This window comes from Crocuta crocuta, unplaced genomic scaffold (assembly GCF_008692635.1).
Source record: "Crocuta crocuta isolate KB4526 unplaced genomic scaffold, BGI_CrCroc_1.0 scaffold131, whole genome shotgun sequence".
NCBI lineage: Eukaryota > Metazoa > Chordata > Mammalia > Carnivora > Hyaenidae > Crocuta > Crocuta crocuta.
The window spans coordinates 7,582,232-7,605,583 of NW_027528977.1; the positions used below are offsets into that span (position 1 = coordinate 7,582,232).

The following is a 23,352-nucleotide window of genomic DNA, read 5'->3' on the forward strand; positions in this document are numbered from 1 at the left end:
AAAGATACTTTCACTTATATAGAAAATATCTGTATATATTTATGTAGATATCTCAGATCTCCTTTCAAGGAAAGAAGTGACCTTAGAGATTCTAGAAAGAATTGTAATTATCTTAAGACATTAAGTCATTGGCAATACAATACCTCAATTTAGCCTCAGGGGACAACCCGCATAGAATATGGTAGTGAATGGTGCTCCCTGGAGCAAGCCTTAGTATGAATGGCACCCCTTGGAGTTTAGCAACACTTACTCAGAGATAACTCATGTCATTTATCCGAAATTAGTCCAGTTTGCACTCTAAATTGCCTTTGTCTGAAACAAATTTAGTCATAGGCTTGAGTTGGTTATATGTAGTGACTTGAGAAATCAGGGTAGAATAATGGATACTACTGGGAAGGACAGGGAGGCCAAGCTAGGCTTCAGAGGGTCCTGGGTTCCTCCCCCAGTAACTGTGGTTCAATATGACACACCCTGACTGGGCCACTTGGAAACATGAGCTCTGTCACCATAGCAACACTGGGACCTCTTCTGCAGATCTTAGCTGTAGCTGTATCTGCCAATCAGATCCCGCCCTGAGCCATCAAATCCATTTGTGATTAAGCCAGATGTTACATACTGAAGGATGCACAGACCACGTACAGATGAGCCAGAGGGAGGGAGGAAGTAAAATTTTCTCTGAAAATAATTTTTCCTTTTGTATAATAGAAATAGTTAATAGTTATAGAATAACAACTCTTCTCCTTTGTGTCAAAGCACAGTTGATTAATCAAATCCCCATTCCCATTGCTAATCAATTGCTTATCTTTCAGAGCTCCTGAAGAACTTTCTTTGTTGTATGTTTATTTTTTTTATTTTGAGAGAGAGAAAGTGTGTGTGTATGAGTGGGGGAGAGAGAGAATCCCAAACACTCTGTGCTGTCGACGCAGACACCGATGTGGGGCTAGATCCCACAAACCATGAGATCATGACCTGAGCCAAAATCAAGAGTTGGATGCTTAAGTGACTGAGCCACCCAGGCACCCCACTATTTGAATTGTTTATTATAATTGGGAATGGCTATGTTTAATGAATGATAGAGCCACTCCTGACTAAATGTAATTGGTGACTGAACTGGAGGTGGTCATACAGGAGTTTTACAGAACAAGTATTACTGAGGTCAGTCCGTAACGAAAGAGCTGTCAGTTTTATATATGAAGTTTGTAAACAAAAACGTGAGAAGGCAATTTTCATAAAGAGCACAAGAACTCTCTCAGAATGTGTGTTTTCATTTATTTGATTGTGGTTTACTAATGGAATGAGAACATTCCCCAGACATCACAGTAAGGAGGCCCATTTTGAAACACAGCAAGCTTTTAAGTGATTCTTCTGATAGATTATCAGGTAATAGTGATAACCTCTTAATTTTAAGAATCAGCTCCAGGAAATTACAGGCTTGATATGGAGAGCATTCTGAAGTCACTGGACAAGCATTATTGTACCTTAAAGGGTAGAAAAAAAAATTCAGTAGTTCAAATTTTTTTCCTGTGTTTTGAGACCCAAAATAAGTCTGCCACTTACATAATCTACTCATTAACCAGGTTTTAAGACATCTACCAAAGATCTTGTCTTTAATGCCCATGCATCTTTCCCTTCTTCATGCTGCCTTATTATAATTAAAATATATGCAGATGATCAATAACTTGACAAAGGAAATGAACACTCTAAAATTCTAAGTACTGTTATTTGTATAGGAAAGCCAACTGTTCTGTTAAAAATCTAGGCTGACTGACCTACATCTCCAAACTGAGAGGTTTGCCGAGACACGTGCAGCCGTGTAAATCCCTGAGATGTGGGTTATTTAAACAGATGGTAACTGTGACACAGTGAGCTCTACATGCAAATTGGCAGAGGCCAAAACCAGAAAGGAAGCAAGCTAGAGAGGAAGCATTACCTCACTGTAGACTTCTGAGAATTTTAATTAAAACAGAACAAAATTCAGATGCTTGGATATACTTCTTCAGAATATTAATTGAATATCAGTGTTGGTTGTATTATTGCTATGATACCAATAGTTAGCAGGACTGGAGAGTTTTTGGAATCTTCTTTAGACTTTACTAAGTTTCTGAATGTGATTTAGCCCTGCCATTTATATACACTCAAATCAGATCTGGAGGAAGGAAGTAAAGTGGAGGCAGTGTTTCTGCTGTGTTGTTGATGTTGGCAACTTAAGTTGTAGAGATGTTTTCTTTGTCTGTCTAAAACTGCATTCTATGGCCAAGATGCTAGTTTGGTTGATGGGAAAAGACAATTAAGGCAGAGGCATCAATGGCTTCCAGATCCACAGGTCTAGGATTCCAAAAATTCCCAATGGTGGCATGGGGGACAGTTCTGTGCTCTTTTCTGAGATTCCCTACTGGTGACCTAGCCTAAAGCCTCCCAGTCCAGTCCTGCCAGTGACTTTGCAGACTTCTACTTTGCTGTATTGGCTTTTTAGTTTAAAAGAGCTGGAATAATTTTTCTTTCCTGCATCCCAAACCTAGCTGATACAGTACACATAGCAAAATATCGCTATTTCCTGCTGCATCCAATCCCCAGATCTGTGGTAAGTCTTTCATAAGCCCTGTTTCCTTGCTGAATTGTAAAGCACACATCTTTATCTTATTTATCTTTCTCTGTAAGGAAGAGGAGAATAACATTTAAGGAAAAAGAGGTTAAGCTTCTTCATTAAATAACTCAGACCATTTTGGAACATGAGAAAATTACCAAGAGTGATAAGGATAAAACACTTTGTCTGAGAAGTCAAGTTTATAGGGTTTAAAGTCATGTTTACAACTTACATAAATCAAAAGTAGAAGATGAAAGAATGGTTGTTTCTCCCAAAGAGCTGCCATCTAAAATTGACAAGAAAATTTCCAGGAATTAGGTCAATGAAGTCCAGATTTATTACATTTTTCTTCATTGCATGAGAGAGAGAGTCCAAGGACAAAAAAAAATACAGGACTGTTTGGCTCATACTATTAGATGGCTCTGATAGAAAGATGCATAATCAAGTTCCTGCTTGATTATTTTATCTGACATTTAAAAATGTGAGTGTGTGATTAACTCCCTAATGTTATTTTACTTTTGAAAACATGAGAACTAATGTGAAAATTGATAAAGTTCCAACATGAAAATAAAGAAGACTGATATTCCCATTAACCACTGGTAATCAACTACTGGTTAATATTTATATATATTGTAGTGCATTAACATTATTAATGTATTGTGTAATATATTCGTTAATATATAACGTTTATATATATGTTTGCTTTTGGCCAGTTTTTCTAGATATATAGTACTTGAAAAAAATATCAGTAATGTAAGAGTGTATTTCCCAATTCAGAAGTAGAACTTTATGAGTGATTAGGTTAAATCACATTTTTCTATGACCTCCAATTCTGATTTTCTTACCTCCACATGGACTGAATTAATTTCTATAATTAGTTTTGTGTGTTTCTTTTCAGTGCACTTTTTATATTTTGACCTGCATGTGTATGTGCAGCTGCAGAAATATAGGTTACAATTTTATGTGAGTTCTTTTTATATGAGTAGGATCATACTGTATTATATATTTCTGCAACATACTTTTTCCTTCAACAATATGCTTTTGAGATCTGTCCTTATATTTGCATATGGATCTACTGTGTTTGACTCATCAATATTTTTGTATCACTAAGACAAAAAAAAATATTGCCAGTTAAATTGATCTTATTACTGAAAGAGCTTTTTCAGAGTTAGTAGATGTAGATTTTTATCACTTATTGCTCTGTGATATAGAAAGGAAAATACAAGGAAAATTAACAAGATATTCCTAACACCTCTTCACATTCAGAGTTAAATTCTTGAATCACTGTTTGACTCAGTTACTGATGCTTATGTTTTTCTAAACAGTATTATCCTCTGTGCTATTCAAAGTATTGCTGAAAGAGTATTTCTTTAAAGAATGCTCTATTATTATCTCCAATATTTTTTTTTCCAAGTTACTGATACCCACTGTGTCAGTTTTGGTGTTGGCACTTTCTTGATCTGTCCAGAAGGTAACAATTAAGATTCATACTCCATATTCAGGCAATTCTTAAGTGGTTTGTTTAGTTCAGTATTACAGTCTTGTAGTTGTCCAGGTGTGCCATCAGGGATAACAGTCAGTTTTTTGCATGCTTACTCAATAGCAACCAAAGCATGCCTACTGCCTAAAGAACAGAAATTTAAGAAGCAACCCCATTTCATATAGTAAACTGTAAAAAATATTACAGCTTGGAATTGGTGAAATGCAGTAGCTCATCTCTTAAACTACTACATAGTATTCCATTTATTTTATTTTTTATATAGTATTCCACTTAAAATGATATAACCTACTTGAATAATCTGTTCCTATACTCCTGAGCATTAAGGTTGTGTCCTTTTTTTTTTCTATTCTGTTTCACTTGGAAAGTATTTTTATTTTTGTGATTTGCATCATGATGTTTAAGATGTAATTTGTGATGCTTTCATAAAATAAGTATGATATTTCACATACAGTTAAGCTTTAGTATGTAATTAATTAAACTAATAACAAGGTAACAATTACGTGAAATTGTAGTCTCCCCTCTTTAAACCGATTATTATCACAATCAGTTATTTAAATGATGCACTTTATATCTCACTTACAACTTTGTAAGCCAGATGATTTTCAGCATTTACATTACTTGACTGTAGGCAAGAAACATTTCATATTTGGCTTTGACATATTTTTTATTTTATTTATTTATTTTTAAAAAGATTAAAAAAAAATTTTTAAACATTTGTTCATTTTTGAGAAAAAGAGACAGCACAAGCAGGGGAGGGGCAGAGCGAGAGGGGAGACACAGAATCCAAAGCAGGCTCCAGGCTCTGAGCTGTCCGTGCAGAGCCCGATGCGGGGCTCAAACCCATGAATTATAAAGTCATGACCTGAGCCAAAGTTGGACGCTTAAATGACTAAGCCACTCCAGGGCCCCTTTGATGTATTTTTAAAATTATATATACTGTAACTGTGGATTAGTCAAATAAACATTAATATATTAATTCCAAAGACCTTTACTGGTGTTACAGGGCACTGTATTGGGTAGTATGAGAAATACGAAGATGAACTAATGAGAAACTGAAAAGTCATCTAGTCTCCCCAACATAGCCGTTGCTTGGAATCTTCCTGCATCTCACTTGTTACTTCAGATTTTGGCTCACCCAACCTGGAGGGTCTACATATGCAGGTTCTGTACCAGGGGGACAGAAGCTAGATCTGGGCAGAAGCCTGGCCTCAAATAGCTCCTAATGCCCACCTCCCATCCCCATTCCATGAGAATGCTTGGTTTTGGCCTGCATGGGCTTCTTCACTGAAGTGCTGTGGGAAGAGAACTGTTTAGGTTTAAAGGATCCCAAGGCAGGGAGAGACACCGAGGACAATAATTCTTCTTCTGATGTAATTTTTGCTAATTTGGAAGTTAAACATACTAGTGATCTGGATGGGAAATAAACAATAGTGTAGTCAGATTTCTATTGCCCCCCGAATTTATATTTTTCTCTTGATTCTGATTTCTCTACTTTTTTTAAGCCATGAAAAAGAGATTTCCCCTCAAAATTACTACAAACTCACATTCTCAGAAAATTGCCTAACTCTATGTCAGTATATTCTATATCTGTCATATGTTACAAGCTTGGATGATTTGTAATTTGTTAACATTTCATGCATGATACATATGGAATGTCTGTCACTAAAATAAGAGCTATATCACATACTGTTCTTTTGGCTGGAGCATAAAAATAAAACCCTAATCCAAGGAACTGAAACAAATGAAAATTGTCTTAAAATGATCATGGTACACATCAAAAGGAAAAAAATACTGTACTATGAAGAACATGCAGAAGAAATATACTAATGCACATCTTATAGACAATTTGGGAAATGAAATACATACACACACATTCCTGAGATACCCATGTATCTCTATTTGCATTTTAATGACTATTAATTTTGTACTTTTCTTAGTCTCTGATGTGCTTACACAATTCACAGGTTGCCAAAGTCATTTTCATGACTATCAGATGGTTCATTTACTAACTTACCTTGCTAACTTAATTGTTCAATAACATAATGTGTCATGTGCCATTGGCAAGGTAATGCCCATTAGCTTTAAAAAAAAAAATCTTCTATAAACACACTTAAAAATGCTGCCAAAATTGAGGTTCCTGTGCATACTGATGTCACATACTGTGCTGCAAGCATGGCTCAGTGGATGCAATTTCTTAGTGCATTCAAAATTCTTGCTTTTTCATGTACATAATTCCTCATATCTTTTCTGTTTTTTTTTCTCACAAATGCAGTTCTAATTCTGCTGCATTCTTAGAATAAAGTGACACATTTATCTATTTTTTATAGTAGTCCCCTTAATGATGGGTTATTTATGTTCCCTGTCAAGGCTATAATGGTCAAATGACAAAATTAGTATTTTTCATCAGCAGATAGATCTCTGCTCTGTCATTGTGTAGGTGCCCTGTGACGGCAGGGCAGTCTTCGGGGAATTGCCACAGGAATTTACATGTGGTCGTACATTTTTCTGATAAAGCAAACCCATGATAAGAGTTTCATAGTCTGTTGAGGAAGATGCTTCATCACTCTCAGACTGACTGTTAGCAGCATTGCTATGAGGCTGCCATCTACCTAGCTTGGGATAAATGAAACATCAGCCAGAATCTGTCACAGCCTGGGTTGATATGTGACCAAAATACTAAGGATATGATATCAAGCTGGGGACACACTCCTGTATGGAAAAATAGAGGTATGCAAAATGCAATAATACCCATATTCCAATAATGATTATGACATCTAAGAGTCAGAGAGTTCTAGGTTCTGTACATACCAGCATGTGTCATCTCATTTAATCACCATATCAGCTCTTTTGAGGTAATTCTTAGCATTTTCTCTATATGATGATGAAAAAATGGAGCTCAGAGAGGGTAAAACCTGGGTTTAGTATCACATAGTTGTGTTGTGTAGCAGCTCAAATACCAAATACAGAGCTTTTACTTGATAAAATATAGTTGACAAATAGTAGTCATATGATGTGTCTGTATTATAGGAATACTAAATATAAAATTAAATTAGCATAATAATTGTGAAAATTGATATCGTGTGCTTTTATATGTGACATATCAGATTTACATACACTATTCCATTCAACAACATTTTGTGGCCCCCATTATAAATGATACTCAGAAGTTTGCCCCAAATCATATGTTTATGAAGTTCCAAAGCCAGGACTCCAACCTTGTTCCTTGGGACCCAGACTGCATGCTATTTGCTGTGTACCTAACAGTGATCTAAAACTTCATTTTATGAAGACAACTTTTTGCTATTACTTTTTAGTGGTATTTACGATAGTTATTCAAATAGAGAACACTAAAATTTAATCAAATCCTATTAGGTGCTTGCAAATTGATGCACATTAGAAAAGAAAACCAGAGAAGTGCTACTGAAATTCCCTTTTTGATTCCTTAATCGGCCTCTTTGAAGTTGAAGTTTCCAATGTTTTGGGACGTGTTCATCCCTTCCTGATGCTTATCATTCTCTCTCTCTCTCTCTCTCTTTTTCCTCAGTAAAAGCACTTAGCCTTAAAGTGTGTTTCTGAGACTTCTCAGGTAATCCAATTCCATGACCTCTTCAAAGTATTGGCTAAAATATTGGTAATTGGTAGGGATTTTAGTATCTTTTGGTAAGAATGGCCTCACTGAACCTTCTTTGACTTTCAAAATTTGCTTTATGTCAGACTCCTAGAGGTCCCTGCACACAGAAGACCATTGGACTTTCCCTCTCTCACTAGTTTCTTACTAGTGTAAACAGGTCACTAGTAAGAAACCTGAATATTATTTAGACAGGTCATGCTAAAGTGAGGTAGGAGGGATGAATCAAGCCAGGTGAGACAGGTTAGGAACAAAATCCCAGAGAAAGTTGGTGTGGAATTGAGTGAATATAGTATTAGAAGACATCAACAAAAAGCTTTGGTTAATACTTAAACACAAGATGTGACTTTCATACATATAGTTGATATGAAATCTTGACTAATTCAGATTTCATGTATTCTGTTTTGAATTTTAATACTGTCAATGGTGATGGGAAGAATTATTATATATAAAGAAAAGTTATATTTCAAACGTGTAATATTTACTCTGACAATCATATTGTTTAGACAGAATGTCAAAATATATTCACATTCTATTTTGTATTTTAACACTTTAAAAAGTGATGGAAGGATTAGATGCTTATATAATAGCCTGTCTTTCAGATATCTGTAGCATTTACTGAGTCTAAGATTATTTATTGTTCAAAAAGTGGCTATCACATATAAAAAGTAAATTAAGAATTGCATTTTAATCTTCTTTTTGTAAAAAAACACTCCACAGATATAGAAAAATGGAAAACTTCTAGCACTCAGGAGCTTCTTTTTTTTTTTTTTGTAAGAATATACATAGGATTTTTACTCATAATATTCAAACCTTGAATTAACCAGTAGTTCATTAACAATAGAATAACTTTTACAAATGAAGTATATTCATTCAATGAATTTCTATACAGCAACACAAAAACAATGAGTAACTCATAAAGACAGCATCTTCAACATTCAAAAATAATATGGTAAGCAAAAAAAGCGAATCTCATTAGGTAAATATTCTAAGATTCTATTTGTATGAGTCTCAAGAAAAGGAAAAGACTATATTTATGGAAATGGAAAAAGCAGTTGCATATAGGGGTGAGAGCTGACTGGGTAGTGGTAGGGGGAGACAATTTGATATAATAGAAATGTTTTATATTTGATTAGGGTAGCAGTTCATGAATGTGCATAATTTTCTTTTTTTTCTTTCATAGTTTATTGTCAAGTTGATTTCCATATAACACCCAGTGCTCATCCCAACAAGTGCCCTCCTCCATGCCCATCACCCCCCTTCCCCTCTCCCCCACCCCTATCAGCCTTCAGTTAATTCTCAGCATTCAAGAGTCTCTCATGATTTGCCTCCCTCCCTCTCCCCAACTATTTTTTCCCCTTCTCCTGTTAAATTTCTCCTGATCCACTTATAAGTGAAAACATATGGTATCTGTCTTTCTCTGCCTGACTTATTTCACTCAGTATAACATCCTCAAGTTCCATCCACATTGCTACAAATGGCCAGATTTCATTCTTTCTCATTGCCATGTAGTATTCCATTGTATCGATAAACCACATCTTCTTGATTCATATGTCAGTTGATGGACGTTTAGGCTCTTTCCATGATTTAGCTATTGTTGAAAGTGCTGCTCTGAACATTGGGGTACATGTACCCCTATGTATCAACACTCCTGTATCCCTTGGGTAAATGCCTAGCAGTGCTATTGCTGGGGTCTTTATTTTTTATGAATATAAGATGTCCTCCCCATTTCTCCTAATCAGTCACAGTAGCCCCTTTTAGGTGGTAACCTGTCATATCTTCTAAAAGACTTAAGGCAAGAGGCTTAATGAGACAAGTAATGGTCTTTCTCCATTATGGTGGAAGATCCCAAAGCTGTAGTTGGTATTCACTGTAAATTTCCTCACCATCCGTTCTAGATTTTTTCTTACTCTTGGATAACAATGCATCCAATCTTGGTTGCATGCTTGTTGGGTAGTTCTCTATCTTTAGATGCCTTTAGATAAAAGGAGAAAACCTTTATTTATTTTATTATTTTTTATTTTTTTATTTTTTAGTTTTTTACAAATAGTTTATTGTCAAATTAGTTTCCACATAACACCCAGTGCTCATCCCCACAAGTGCCCTCCTCCATGCCCATCCCCCCTCCCCCCCACATCCATCAGTCCTCAGTTTTTGTCTGCATTCAAGAGTCTCTCATGGTTTGCCTCTCTCCCTTTCCCCCACCATTTCCCCGCTTCTTCTCCCCCTTGTTCCTCAGTTAAGTTCCTCCTAATCCTCCTATACGTGCAAACATACGATATTTGTCCTGGTAGAGAACCTTTAGATGCCTTGTTTTTGTTAGCCTATAGCTGCTACATTTGGTCATTGACCATGATCACAGAGGCACTATGAGATGTCAGTGAATCATCCCACATTTATATTCTTCCTCATCCCCATTGGGTAGCAGAAACTCTAGTTTCTCTTTAAAAAATTTTTTAATGTTTTGTTTATTTCTGATAGGCAGCGTGAGCAGGGGAGGGTCAGAAAAAGAGGGAGACACAGAATCCAAAGCAGGCTCCAGGCTCTGAGCGAGCCGGCAGCACAGAGCCCGATGTGGGGCTCGAACCCACGAACCGTGAGATCATGACCTGAGCCGAAGTTGGATGCTCAACCGACTGAGCCACCCCGGCGCCCCTAGTTCCTCTTTTTTAAAAATGTTTTAATTATTTATTTTGAGAGAGAGAGTGAGCAGGGGAGGGGCAGAGAGGGAGAGAGAGAATCCCAAGCAGGCTCCACACAATCAGGGGCTTGGTCTCATGAATCCTGAAATTATGAGCTGAGCCAAAATCAGAAGTTGGACACTTAACTAACTAAGCTACCCATGGGCCCCAACTCTAGTTCCTTTTGATGATTAGGTTTGGTTATCCATTTATTTATTCATCTATTTCCCTGTTGAGCCTCAAGCATGAGGGGTCTAAAGTTTTATAGAAACATTACTACATCTTCCAGTGGAAGCAGTATCATCTCCTTGGGAACTCATTAACCTACACTGGCATAGTCTAAGGTTTTGGGGACAGGAAGTACAAATTCCACAAGTTGACAACTGGGAGTGCTGGTGAAAAGGGCCAATCCTACCTTTATCCCTAGATTCTCAGACCTGTGAATTCCAGACATGTACTGTATCATGTATGCACCATTGGTTCAATACATAAACCTTGTTTTGGAGAATAGACTACCCCCTCCTCAGACCCCACAGAATTTTCCCTGAGCTGACACCTAAGTTGATCCTATAACTGGCCATTTCATTATGCTGTTATGCCACCTATTTCTTTTAATAAATTTTTTGAATATAGTTGACATGCAATGTTACATTAGTTTCAGGTGTACAGCATAGTGATTCAACATCTCTGTATGTTATGCCGTGCTCACCACAAGTGTAGATACCATCTGTCACCATACAATATTGTTACAATATTACAATATCACTTATTGTATTATCTTTGCTGTACCTTAGGCCACTTGCTTCTAATCTTAGAAGACTAGTGGTTTCTTTGATCATGAAAACATTTTTGCACCGTCTTGCCATAAAATGGTCTGTAGCCAGAAATCAGAACCTGAGGCAAAATTCTTATGAGCTATCACTTAATTAGGGAATTAAATTCTAGGCAATAGGAATGAGGGACAAGAGAAATGAACTAGAAAATGAAGGAGAGCCAATGTGTTATTGTGCTGGCATGTACTAAATGTAACTGATTGCTCAATTCCATGAGAGTATATCTTGAGATTCCTTCTCAGGCAATCCATCATAAGCAAGGATGGGCGCAGAGCAAAGGGGAAGAATTTTTGCATTGGTTCTTGAACTGGTCACAGACAGACATTAGGGAGTATTGACTTGTCCACACTGTGAGTTGCACATGTGTGGTGCCAGGTGGGGTTCAGTGGTAGTATCAGCAGAAAAACTCCATGTTATGAGGTGGGAGACATGCTGTGCAGGAATGGTGATCATTAGAGTCTAAAATTACATTTCTGTCAGAGATCTATATAAAAGAATATCTAAAACTTCAGGAACCACATATGCAGATTTGGGTTCTATCATGAAACTTGGACTTATAGTCCAAATGTCATTTAAATTAAGAAAATACCACGTGGCTGCTTATTCTAAGGACAGAATTCTAAGGAAAAACATCTTAAAACCCGTGTTCCTGTGATTTGTACATACATAGGACTGAAGATTATAAGTGAAATAAGCTCAGAACTTTTAAAGAGTTGCTTATCTTTAAATTATCTAATATAAATATGAATTGGATCTGATGATTGAATATAGGAACTATGTTCATTACGTGGTCAAGAAGTAACGACAGTTTGAAAATAAGTGATTATCTTCACTGATAAGATTATTTTCTTCTTNTAAACAAAACATTAAAAAAAAAAAAATTTTTTTTAAAAAAAAAGATTATTTTCTTCTTTATGTTTTTATGTGTCCTTTGAAAATTCAGTAGGCGTCATGCTACATTTGCTATCAGAAAAAAAATACAGCAGAAAAATATGTTTTAAATGAAATCATGGTAAAAAGGCTAAGAAATAGCTGTTGATTTTTTCCATGTAAAATCACAATTTCTTTCTTGTTATCTGTATACACACTATATCACTTTCCTCTAAAGTTAGCCAAAGCTAGGTGGAAACTTCTACTCAGTCAAATGTCTTCCCATCTCCCTGTTGCCTTGCAGTATCTGAAGTCTCTATTAAGATTTTAATCAATCTGTATTTTTAAACCTGAACCTAAAATAGATCTTTTGCTGTTTTTCTGTGTTTTCCTTACCTGCCTTTGAAGTGATACTTTTCAGTTGTTTGAGATTGGAGTATTTTTTTGAACATGCTATTTTATAAGCAATCCTATTTAAACATTACACAAAACATGTGTTATAATAACTTGCAGGTGCTGAAGAAAATAACAAAAACCACGGTGGATATATATTTATATTTCTAACATCCTGCACTAAAATCTGTGGTTGATGTGAGAATAAAGAAACATGCACATTTGCGGTGAATTTTATTTCCATCTAACCATAAATACATAACCTAGGTTATGTTGGGTGGGTGCAAGCAGTTGGTCTTAACAATAGCACCAGGGACAGTAACTCCTCATAATTACCTCCATCATGTCACCCCCAGAGGTTAGTGTGCTGAAACTGGTTGACTTATACTAACCTTCTATATATACCCTTTTCATATTTATCTAAATTCCTTTAAAACTTGTGTTTTTGTACTGTACAATATTAGTCACAGAATATTAAAGAAATAAAGTGCTGCTGCATAAGATATGTGTATATGGTATGTATAAATGAAGATGTGGGGCAAGTGCTGTCATCATTTTAATGGTACAATTACGATGATAAATTCAGAAAAGTGTGTATTTTTTCTCTCCTTAACAGTATAATATGAAAATTCTGTGTCCTTCTTTAGCCTTTTGATAATCATGAATTTGAATCATTAAAATATATTTGAAGTATCCCTTATAATTGATTTTTGTGGAATTTAATGCCTAAATGCAGCAACAGACCTATCTTTAAATTTGACCATTAATGACCTACAAGCTTCCTATATTTGAAATAATTTTAGATTTAGAAGAGCTGACAGAGCAAGGGCTTGATTTTTGTTAAATCAATACAACTGATATTCAGAAGAATAGAGCCACTGATTTCTCTTTGAAAGACTGTCAAAGAGACACCATTGCCATCACATTTAGTCCTTTTTGCTATAAACCTGTATGGCGAAGTGACATGTGCCACACACTGTTCTGGATTCTGGGCTACTCAGAGGACCAAGATGCCAGTCCTTGATGACCAACAAAATGCCTTAGGTTTGTGTTGAGTGGGCTTCCCTGGGAAAATATTTATTTCAGTTTTTAGACTTTTTAACTTAAATAATATGCTTATGGAAGATTAGATGTCCTGTTACTGTTTTTCCTTTAATGATTTACTTTCTTGAAAATGACAGGAAGTTTGTTCATTGATTATATTTATACATTCATTCATGTATTAAAACAAATAGATAGAGGGCACTCATAGTTGTTTTGATGCCATGAGTGAGATAGAGATGGTAGCCCTTTACACTCTAGTAGGAAAGATAAGAACTACATAGGTGACCTATGGGCTTTTAAAACTACAAATCTCATGATGTTAAAGATGTAATTTATAATCACTAAATTTGGGGGGAAAATCCTAATTCCATCACGTTTAGTTTTGCACAATACCTTCTAGTTATTTTATGTATGCATGAATGATTTTAAATAGCTGCATTAGAATGTAGGCTTTTTTTTTTGGTATTTCTTTTTTACTTAACATTAATGTGAGATATTAAATTCAAGGAACAGCTTCAAGGGTTCAGGATGTGACAAATATTCTCCCTCTTTCATTTTCACACTACAGTTTTCATAGTAATGATTGAGATATCCATCATTCAGGTTCAAAATCAAGATAGTGCTGTCTCATGAATACTAGCACTAAGCTACAGAAACACAAAAAGTGATGCATATTGTTCTGTATTTTTTTTTTTTTTGCAAATTTGTTAACTTGTAGTGTTTTGGAGAGAATTCAGCGAGCTGAGGAATATGCATCTGTGTGAAGTTGAATATGTCCCGTGGCAGAGTCACTTGGTGCTTGAGTTTCCTGTCCCCAAACTAGAGGTTTTTCCTCCTTTTTTTTTTTTTTCAAAGCAGGTTGCATTTTTCATGAGCAAATTTTAAAAAGTCAAGCTATAATTGTAACTAATTATGAAATTGCTACAGATGCTGTAAAGCTATGTTCAGTGCATGAAACTGTTATATTTTTCACTTTGAATACAAAGTGATAAAAAGCTGATTATAATACAGCTCTGATATCTATACAGGGAAATAATTCTTCAAATAAAACATTAAGAGGCAAATTTCACGTTAGAAATTTGTGACATTGAAAATCTGCACAGATTTAAATTTCAAATTAAAAACATATTGCCAGCTGCTGTGGTTTAGTAGGGCTCATTTGCAGTTATTCTCACTTTTAAATTTAACTCTTCATAATTCTCTCAAATTGGCTTTTCTTCTATATCTTCCCTTTATGGCTTTAAAATAGAAAAGGAAGACAGAATATCTGCAGGTGAGTGGAACTGTGTGAAAGGGAGACAGTTACAGTAAGGAGGCCAACAATAAACGTCTTTAAAAGTCTAACTATTTTCCAGGCCCCTCCATATTCAACAGATTTCTCATTTAAATGCACCGCCATGCTCACGTTCCAATCTGAAACTGTCGGTATACTTTTACTATAAAGCTGAAAGTGAAGCATATGGACTTTTGGTTTAAGTTCAGGAACCCTAGACCTAAAACAATCACTTAAAATTTTAACTTCAATCTCTGGTGAAACCGTAATTAATGGCGGTGTTTAAAATGAGATCATCCCAGGTCTTATCAGTAAATGCTGATAAAGCAAATGCATTTTAAAGAAGTACTTACTAACACTGTCATGGAATTATGGAACACAGAGGAAAAAACAACTGTCTGTATTTGTCCTTTAATTCTAAAGTCTGTCTTGGAGATTATTTTTCTGGGAGAAATCTACAGTATTCAAAAATATTCAGATGCTGGGCTTCTTTTTCCTCTCCCAGCCATTGTCTGGTTGTTAGCAAGGACAACTCGAACTGACAGGTTGTTTTCTGGTTTTGGTCATATGGTTTTAAAAAATAAGACTGAAGCATACAACTAAACTTAAGAGCTTTTGATTATCTGTGAATTCTAATTTTGTTATCAGTCATCATTTACTGTGTAGTTGATCATAGTGGACTTCCGTCCCATAGGAATTGTCTACTGTATTTTTGTATTGTATATATTGTGAAAAAATTTCCCCCATCTGATTGATAAACATGTTCATCACCTTATATATTTACCTTCTTTTCTTTTTTAGTGAGAACATTTAAGTTCTACTCTCTTGGCAAATTTCAGTTATACAATACAGTGCTATCAACTGTAGTCACCATGTTATGCATTAGCTCCTCAACATTATTCATCTTACAGCTGAAAGTTTGGACCCTTCTACCAACCTTTCCTTATTCTACCCCCTCCTCAGCCCCTGGCAGCCACTTTTCTACTCTCTGTGTATGAGTCTGACTTTTTATAAGTGTCTTTTTAATTTAAAAATTCTACATATAGGGGCACCTGAGTGGATCAGTCAGTTAAGCATTGACTTCTTCCCAGGTCATGATCTCACAGTTCATGGGTTAGAATCCTGCTTCAGGCTCTGTGCTGACATCTCAGAGCCTGGAGCCTACTTCTGATTATGTGTCTCCCTCTCTCCCCCTCCCTGCTCGTACTCTGTCTCTCTCTGTCTCTCAAAAATGAATAACATTAAAAAAATTAATGATTCTATACATAAGTGATACCATGTACTGTTTGTCTTTTTTAGTCTGACTCATTTACTTTTAATGATTTCACTAATTAATGATACAATAATAACAGATGATGGTATGGCCTGAAAGCTGTTTTTATTGAAAAGATAAAACTCATATAAATTTCTTATATTAATCATTAACCTGCTAAAAACAAAAACAAGTCACAGCACACATGCCTCCCTCTAGAAAATTAGCAGCTTCTTTGGCACCCTTTCAGTGTCCCACCTCCACTGCGGGTTTGGCAAATATCAATATGTGTTCATTGGCTGTGTTTGAGAATGAAGCATCTGGCAGCTCAACATAAGCTTCCTTTACAAGAAATTAAGCTTCCCTTCAGGAAATGGAATGGAATGGTTAAGTCTAGTGAAGACAGTTCTGTTAAAACCACCCTTCCATTCCATCCCTCAGGAAAATAGTCAGGAAAGTTTCCATGGATGGTCTTCATGTATTAGAAATCCTAAACAAGAATTCATGGTTCAGCAAATAATTTAAAAAGGGACACATAATGAACTCTAATCTCTACTGTCAGGTTTTTTTTTTCATCTATTTAAGTTTGCATTTGCATTGTGACCATTTTATCAAATAAGTATCTTCTACCAAAAATTTGTCAAATATGCATATAAATAAGACAGCTATATAAATTAGATAAATTTAGATAGATATAAATTAGATAGATAGATGAATAACCTATGGCTTGAGAGAAGTTGGGCTGCAGTGAAAAGATACCAAGAAATGAGTGAGTAGTAGATTAAACAACACCAGAACAAAACCTTCAGGCTTTGTTGTGGTACTGGTGCAGACCCTTGGGAAATTCTGTTGGCTGATGGGCCCAGTGCTTGCAGGGCTACTGATTCAGTACGAGCAATTCTGGTTCTGTGCGTAATGCTGAGTAGATTATCAGTTGCTCAGCTCTGAATCAATACATTTTAGACACAGATATGGCCTAAATCGAGAAAATGGTTACACTCAGTGAAATTGGTATTGATTAGAACATTTGGGGTTCTACAAAGGAAAATCCTAATGAGCCCTTCTCATAATTATTTAGGATGGCCAAAAGCCTGCATTTGGTTGCTTTTTCTGGTGGAGTTTCCAGCTTGCTCTTAAGCTTCTTTAGGGTACAAAAGATCCAGATACTTTTATGATACACGAAGATTTCTATTTCTTGAAATTTTGCTCAGCCAGTATCTCACTGTAAAAATGAGTTATTTCTAACAGTACTTAAAAATTAAATTTAAGGGGCATCTGGGTGGCTCAGTTGGTTGAGCATCTGACTCTTGATTTTAGCTCAGGTCATGATTCCAGGGTTGTGGGATTAAGCCCGACATCAGGCCCTGTGCTCACTGTGGAGCCTGTTCGAGATTCTCTCTTTCTCCCCCTGCCCCTCTCCCCTGCTCATAGGTATTGGCTCGCTTTCTCTCTAAAATAAAAATAAATAAATAAATTTAAGAAGACCTTTAGAATCAAAATGAAAACAATAAAACATTCTCTTCTTTTTCTAAAAGCATTTAACACCTTTATGGACACCATTCAACTAATTTTCAGTTCTTGATTATGTAGGCAACTTAGTAATACATTCGTCATTTCTAAAATATCTCCGGGTGCAATGCAGTATTCCAAAGTCAAGCTAAAACGTGGAAAAATAGTTCAGTGTACTCTATCACATTCATTTTAAATTGATTTTAATTTATATCCAGTTGATACATAAGTGGTTCTCAGTGCCCTGCGAGCCATATTGGAGCCTGAGGCAAAAGGAAACTTTAGCTATACTGATTCTACTTTTATTAAAAATTCTAATATTTTGTTCAGCATGGATTTTTTTTTGCATTGACTTTAAGTATTGTATGAAAATATTATTAATCTATATGACTGGTTTTGTTGTCACTGTCAGTTTTGCACCCAAAGTGAATGCTCACTTTCTTCACCCGGGTCTTAGCCCTGGTGGTTCTGATAAATAGATCTAAGAAGTAGGTCTTATTTTTCCACTTGCATCAGTAAAATGTCTGAATATTGTAGTTGCCAGACATCATTCCACAGATGCCGTTTCCTCTTGGTAGAGCAGTCGTCCCCATTGACGTGCATACACTGCTGATTGAGTTTTGTGCCTCTCATCTCTACTTCTGTTAGCTCCATTAAGAAATACTGTATTTCATCAATAATTAGACACACAGGCTTTACGTATTTTGACATCTATGACATCTATATTTTATAATAAAGGGCATCTTAAAGTTATAATTGGCAGCTTTTTTTTTTTCTTCATAGTGTGTCTTACAATTGGTAGTGCCTCTAAATTGATGAAGCACAGTGCTCTCTAAACCACCTAAGGTGGTAATACTAATTTTATTTTAAGCTTCTCTACGCTGAGAAGTAGGAAGGCCACTTAATAGCATCCTAAGCCTCTCTATACTAGGACTTTTTACAATAGGGAAATGGAATATATTTCAATAGGCTTTTATTTTTTAAATTCTTATTAGCCATTTATAATTATATTATAATTTGCAATAAGGCCAGTACACTTTTCAATGAAATATAATTAATGCACAATACAAAGTAATCTAGATTACTTTGAATGGTCTCTTTTGCAGAGTTCTAAGAAGAGCTGGAGAAGTCAGCTACAATCATACTGTATCCAGTGAGAGAATCACTTTGCCTCTCTTCTTCTATCTGTCTCATTATGTTCACAGGTCCCAGTTATGCAGATGGGTCATTGCTTGTGGAAGCAGAGTGGGGTGGGGCTCAGAAAGGGCTCCTAAGGCCTTGCTGGATGGAAGCAGAGTTCACCTGAGGTACCTGACTTAGTGCAAGTTGATTTAAAAGGTGTAAATTATTGGTAATATCAAGCCAAGACTGTAGCTAAGAAAATGCTGCCAAGAGAGAGATCTAAAAGGTAAGGCAAAGATAAAATCAAGGGATGAAGCCCAGAATGGGCAGATAGAAAGGTCTGGAGCCAAGTAAAATCAAAGCGAGGAATGGATAGCAGAGTGCAGCCCAGAGCGATGTGGAGACAAGACTGTGCCAGATTCCCCTTTATACTGTGCCATCCTCCTGTGCTTCAGGATGGGTTGTGAAGGATGTGGCTGAAGGTTGTGAAGGGTTGTGAAGAATGTTGGCTGAAGGGACCTTAGCAACTCACTTCCTAAAATACCATAGTTGGCACTTGGTCTCTAGTCTTTCACCTCCATTTTGTCCTCATTCCTCTGCAACCTTTTTTTTTTTTTCCTACCTGTACCACTTCAAGAAAACCATTGTCACCAAAATCGGCAGCAGCTTTCTAAATGCTGGCCCATTCAGGGGCATCTGGGTGGCTCAGCCCAGTAAGCATTGGACTTCGGCCCAGGTTATGATCTCATGGTTCATAAGTTTGAGCCCGACGTGGAGTTCTGTGCTGACAGCTTAGAGCCTGACAGCTTGAATTCTGTGTCTCCCTCTCTTTCTGCCTCTCCCCCACTCATGCTCTGTCTCTGTATCTCAAAAATAAATAAACATTTAAAAGATAAATGCTGGCCCAGTAAGCAAACTTCATTCATTTCAAGTGACTACTGTTTTTCTGTGACAGACAGTATTTTCAGATAGGGGAAAGAAAACTCCAGGCTTGAGTAGCAGTTTCAAGGAGTAAGATAAGAGCACATCAAAGAAAAGTGATGTACCATGAGGAGGAGAAAACGGATGAGGCCTGACTAGACAAAAAGTACACTGAGAAGACATTTGGGGAAATACATTGCCAGCTTGAGGACTTTGAATAGGGCTCTTCTGCTCTCAGCAGTTACTCTTCTTCTCTAAGACTAGATGTCTTATGCATTTCTTGGAAGAGGAGAGATTTCAGTAATTATAAGAAACTTAAGTATAGGCTTTGCTTCATAAGAAATAACATTTAATTTAGAAATGGGAAATGCCTATTTATCTTTACAGTATAGGTGCTCCAGAATCAAATGCTAAGATAAACTGTACAAATGACTTTTTCATTTATTTAATATGCAGTCACTGAGTACATGATGAAGGCCAGCAACTGTGTTAGGCCCTAACAGTTTTGTACCAGGGACTGGGAAGGCAGAGGGGAAGCAAATGCCTGGGGAGAAAGGGAAAGACTGGGACTGGAGTGTTTGTGGGAAGCGATGAGGAAGGGGTGGGACATGGAGGAGTAACTTTGGGGTGAGTATAGCTTGAAAAGGTGAGAGGAGATGAGAGGTGTTCTAGGCAGCAGCAGCATAAGTAAAGACATGAACTAAGTAATGAACAGTCTTCAGGCATATTGGCAATGCCTAATTTTATTAGTCCCTAAAAACAAAATCAAAGGAATTAGTTGTAAGGCCCAAGTATTTAGGGACAGTAGTAGAGTCTGAGTTCCCTCTAATGTCCTAGGCCTTTGGTGTCCCATACAGTAGCAGACACTCCACATGTGGCTACTGAACAGTAGAAGTGTGGCTGGTCCGACATGAGATGTGCTCTTAAGTATAAAATACATACCAGATTTTAAAGACCTACCACAAGGACAAAAATGTAAACCATCTCTATCATTTTATATTGGTTACATATTGAAAATGACAATAGTTTGGATATAGTCAATTTATATTAGACATATTTTGGATATGTTTTAGATATATTGATTACATTACATGTATTATTATTATTAACTTCACCTGATTTTTACTTTTTAAAATGTGGCTACTAGGAATTTTAAAATACATATGTAGCGAGCATTTGCTAACTAGCATTTTGCTTCTGTTGGGCAGTGAGTGCTGTTCTAGTGGCCGTAAAACAGGAGTCTGGAAACAAATGACATCTGATTATTACTTCCCATTTACATTTTTAGAAAGCCTTTTATAACTCCTAATCATATATCCCATATTTGATATAGTACAGGTTTTTCTTTTTGGTTGTCAAATTTTATCACAATATTTTGAAATTGTATCTGCGCTGAACTTCTCATGGGGTAGACCACTGAACAAGCCTGCAGGCAGCCCCCTGCTCCGTCCAGGGAGGCAGCTAGAGCTGGGCTCTCGCCCAAGCTACTTCTCTTTGCACTTTCTGCTTTCCTTATCATTTTCTCCATTATTTCACCCCAGAGGCTAAAGAAAATGAGAAAAGAGCTTAAAAAATGAGACAAAGCATGAGGCAATGAAGTAAGCTGAAATCGTAGGAATGAGAGCCCAATTGTATGCTAATGTCTGAATCATGAGACTGCTTTGTTCTTAAGATTTGTGAAACAAGATGGAGTAAGTATCTTCAGTAAAAGGAAAAAATACAAAAGAGCAAAAGAACACATTTGGACTATTTTTGCAGGTTAAGGTGCTTACATTTTTCCTTCTTGGTAATCTGAAAAATCTGCCTTGTCTGGGAATGTGACTTGCCTCTTCCTCTGTCTGTTTAAATTATATTGAAATTATAGAATTGTCATTTTGAAGAAATCTCCTAGTGATAGATACAATTTTAGTAAAAATAAAGTCACAAAAAGCATAGATAATCTTTGCAGTGAATCTTTTTGTTTAAGCTTTTTTTTCAAAGAAAAATAATGTTAAATAAATGCCTTATTTTCCCCTACTTTGTTAAAATATATAATCCAATGTCTGCTTCTTGGCCATTGATACTATAGTGGAAGATGCCATAGATAAACTGCTGAGGAAAATAGTACAACTGACATTCTTCATTGAATAAATGAAGCTTTTTTTTTTTCTTTGAGTGTTTTACAGAAACTGCCAAACTTCCAACATTGCTTTAAGGGGCTGACCTATTTAAATTTTTGTAACCCATTTTAAATTAGCTTGAGAGAGATGTTATGAAAAATATGGGATTGTAAATGTTGGAATCAAAAGTACAGGTTATTTTAACATCACTTTTTAACATGTCCTAAGAATGTTCTTGGCAAAAATTCGAACTGCATTTATAAATTAAATTTAGCTGAATGCATGTGCATCAGTATTACCAGTTAAATTGTAAAAAAAGAGAGAAAAAAAGCTGAGAGTCAAATTGCATTAAAAACACCTCTGTCCTTTTGTTCATAAATTCAGTGACCATGATTTTAGATGAGAAATTTTATTTACCATTGGGAAAATTTTAGTTTGCTGATTTGCAGTTTGAACTGACCATAATCAAAATCCACACAATGGAAAAGGATTAATGGCCAATTTTTTAAAATTTTATTTATTTGTTTGTTTGTTTATTTTACCCAGAGGTCTTCTGATGCCATTTGCTAGATGTATGGCTTGCCTTTTTCACCCAGTAGGTCATCTTGACTACAGCTGTGATTTACTTTCACATATCTCAGGCAAGATCTAGCAGTGATGCAAAAGATTATTTACTGGGGAAAGGCAACAAAAAACTTTTTTGAGAGTAACTCCTCTCATTCTATAAAATGATTTACATACTAAACAGTCACAATTAATATAAATGTGCACATTTAAGTAATTTCAAATGATAAGAATTAACCAAGAGTGATTCTGGTGATGAGTGCTCATCTGCTCCCATTTGGGTGTTGGTGAAATGTACTGGAGTGGCCAAAAGCACCATGAGCCCTGACTGCATTCACTATGCCTGGAATCAGAATGTCCCTGAGGAAAAGTCATTATTTTCCTTTGAAGGGGGTGTGGGAAAGGACCTAGGTAGGAACATGAATTTTCTTGATAAATGTAGCTTTCATAGGGGTACCTGGGTCTGGAAAGCATACAGTATGCAAATAAATTGGATTCTCCCAATTCAGAAACATTTGGTTCCATTGTGCCCAGCTTCCTTATGCCTTATTTCCACTGTATTTGAGGACCCTATTTTAACTAGACTGAAAAACTTACTTTTACATAAACTGGGTTCCATTTACAGATTTAGGTTCATTTCTAGAACTGGACTGAAGGTGCAAGCCATTGTAGGTGGTGGTTTTTTGTTGTTGCTGTTGGGTTTGTTTTTGTTTTTGTTTTTGTTTTTGCATACTCACTGGTTTTTCTTTCTGCAGTTTGTTTGCAAAAATATTAAATTTAGTTGGTTTTCATATGAGAAAGAGAGAAGGCTCTGTACAGTTAAGGATCATTTATTCTGAAGAGCCTTTGATATAATTATTCAATTGGCATTTGATTTAGGTGAGGATACTTAGTAAAGACTAAATATTCTTAAACTGTAAAGACTTTTTATCTTAAACCTTCAAACTACCATTGACTTTATATGGCAAGGAAATCTTAAAGAATTTTACATTTCTAGGCCACTCTCTGTCATTTACTAATAAAATATAGGTGTCCCTTAATTAAAAATCCAGGGCTTAAAAATCCAAATATATAGAAT

General features: G+C 36.0%; 1 protein-coding gene across 2 annotated transcripts in view; it reads left to right on the forward strand.

The window, feature by feature from the left end:
- The window catches only part of CAMK4 (calcium/calmodulin dependent protein kinase IV), a 211,375-nt gene that overhangs the window by 53,024 nt on the left and 134,999 nt on the right, over positions 1–23,352 (forward strand). Inside the window, exon 1 of one of the 2 annotated variants that reach the window (XM_077757174.1) lies at positions 6,892–6,937. The exons of the other annotated variant lie outside the window; for it this stretch is intronic. The gene's annotated coding sequence lies outside the window, so the exon portion shown is untranslated. Of the gene's footprint in view, positions 1–6,891; positions 6,938–23,352 lie in introns of those variants that run through there. 2 annotated transcript variants of the gene reach the window in all.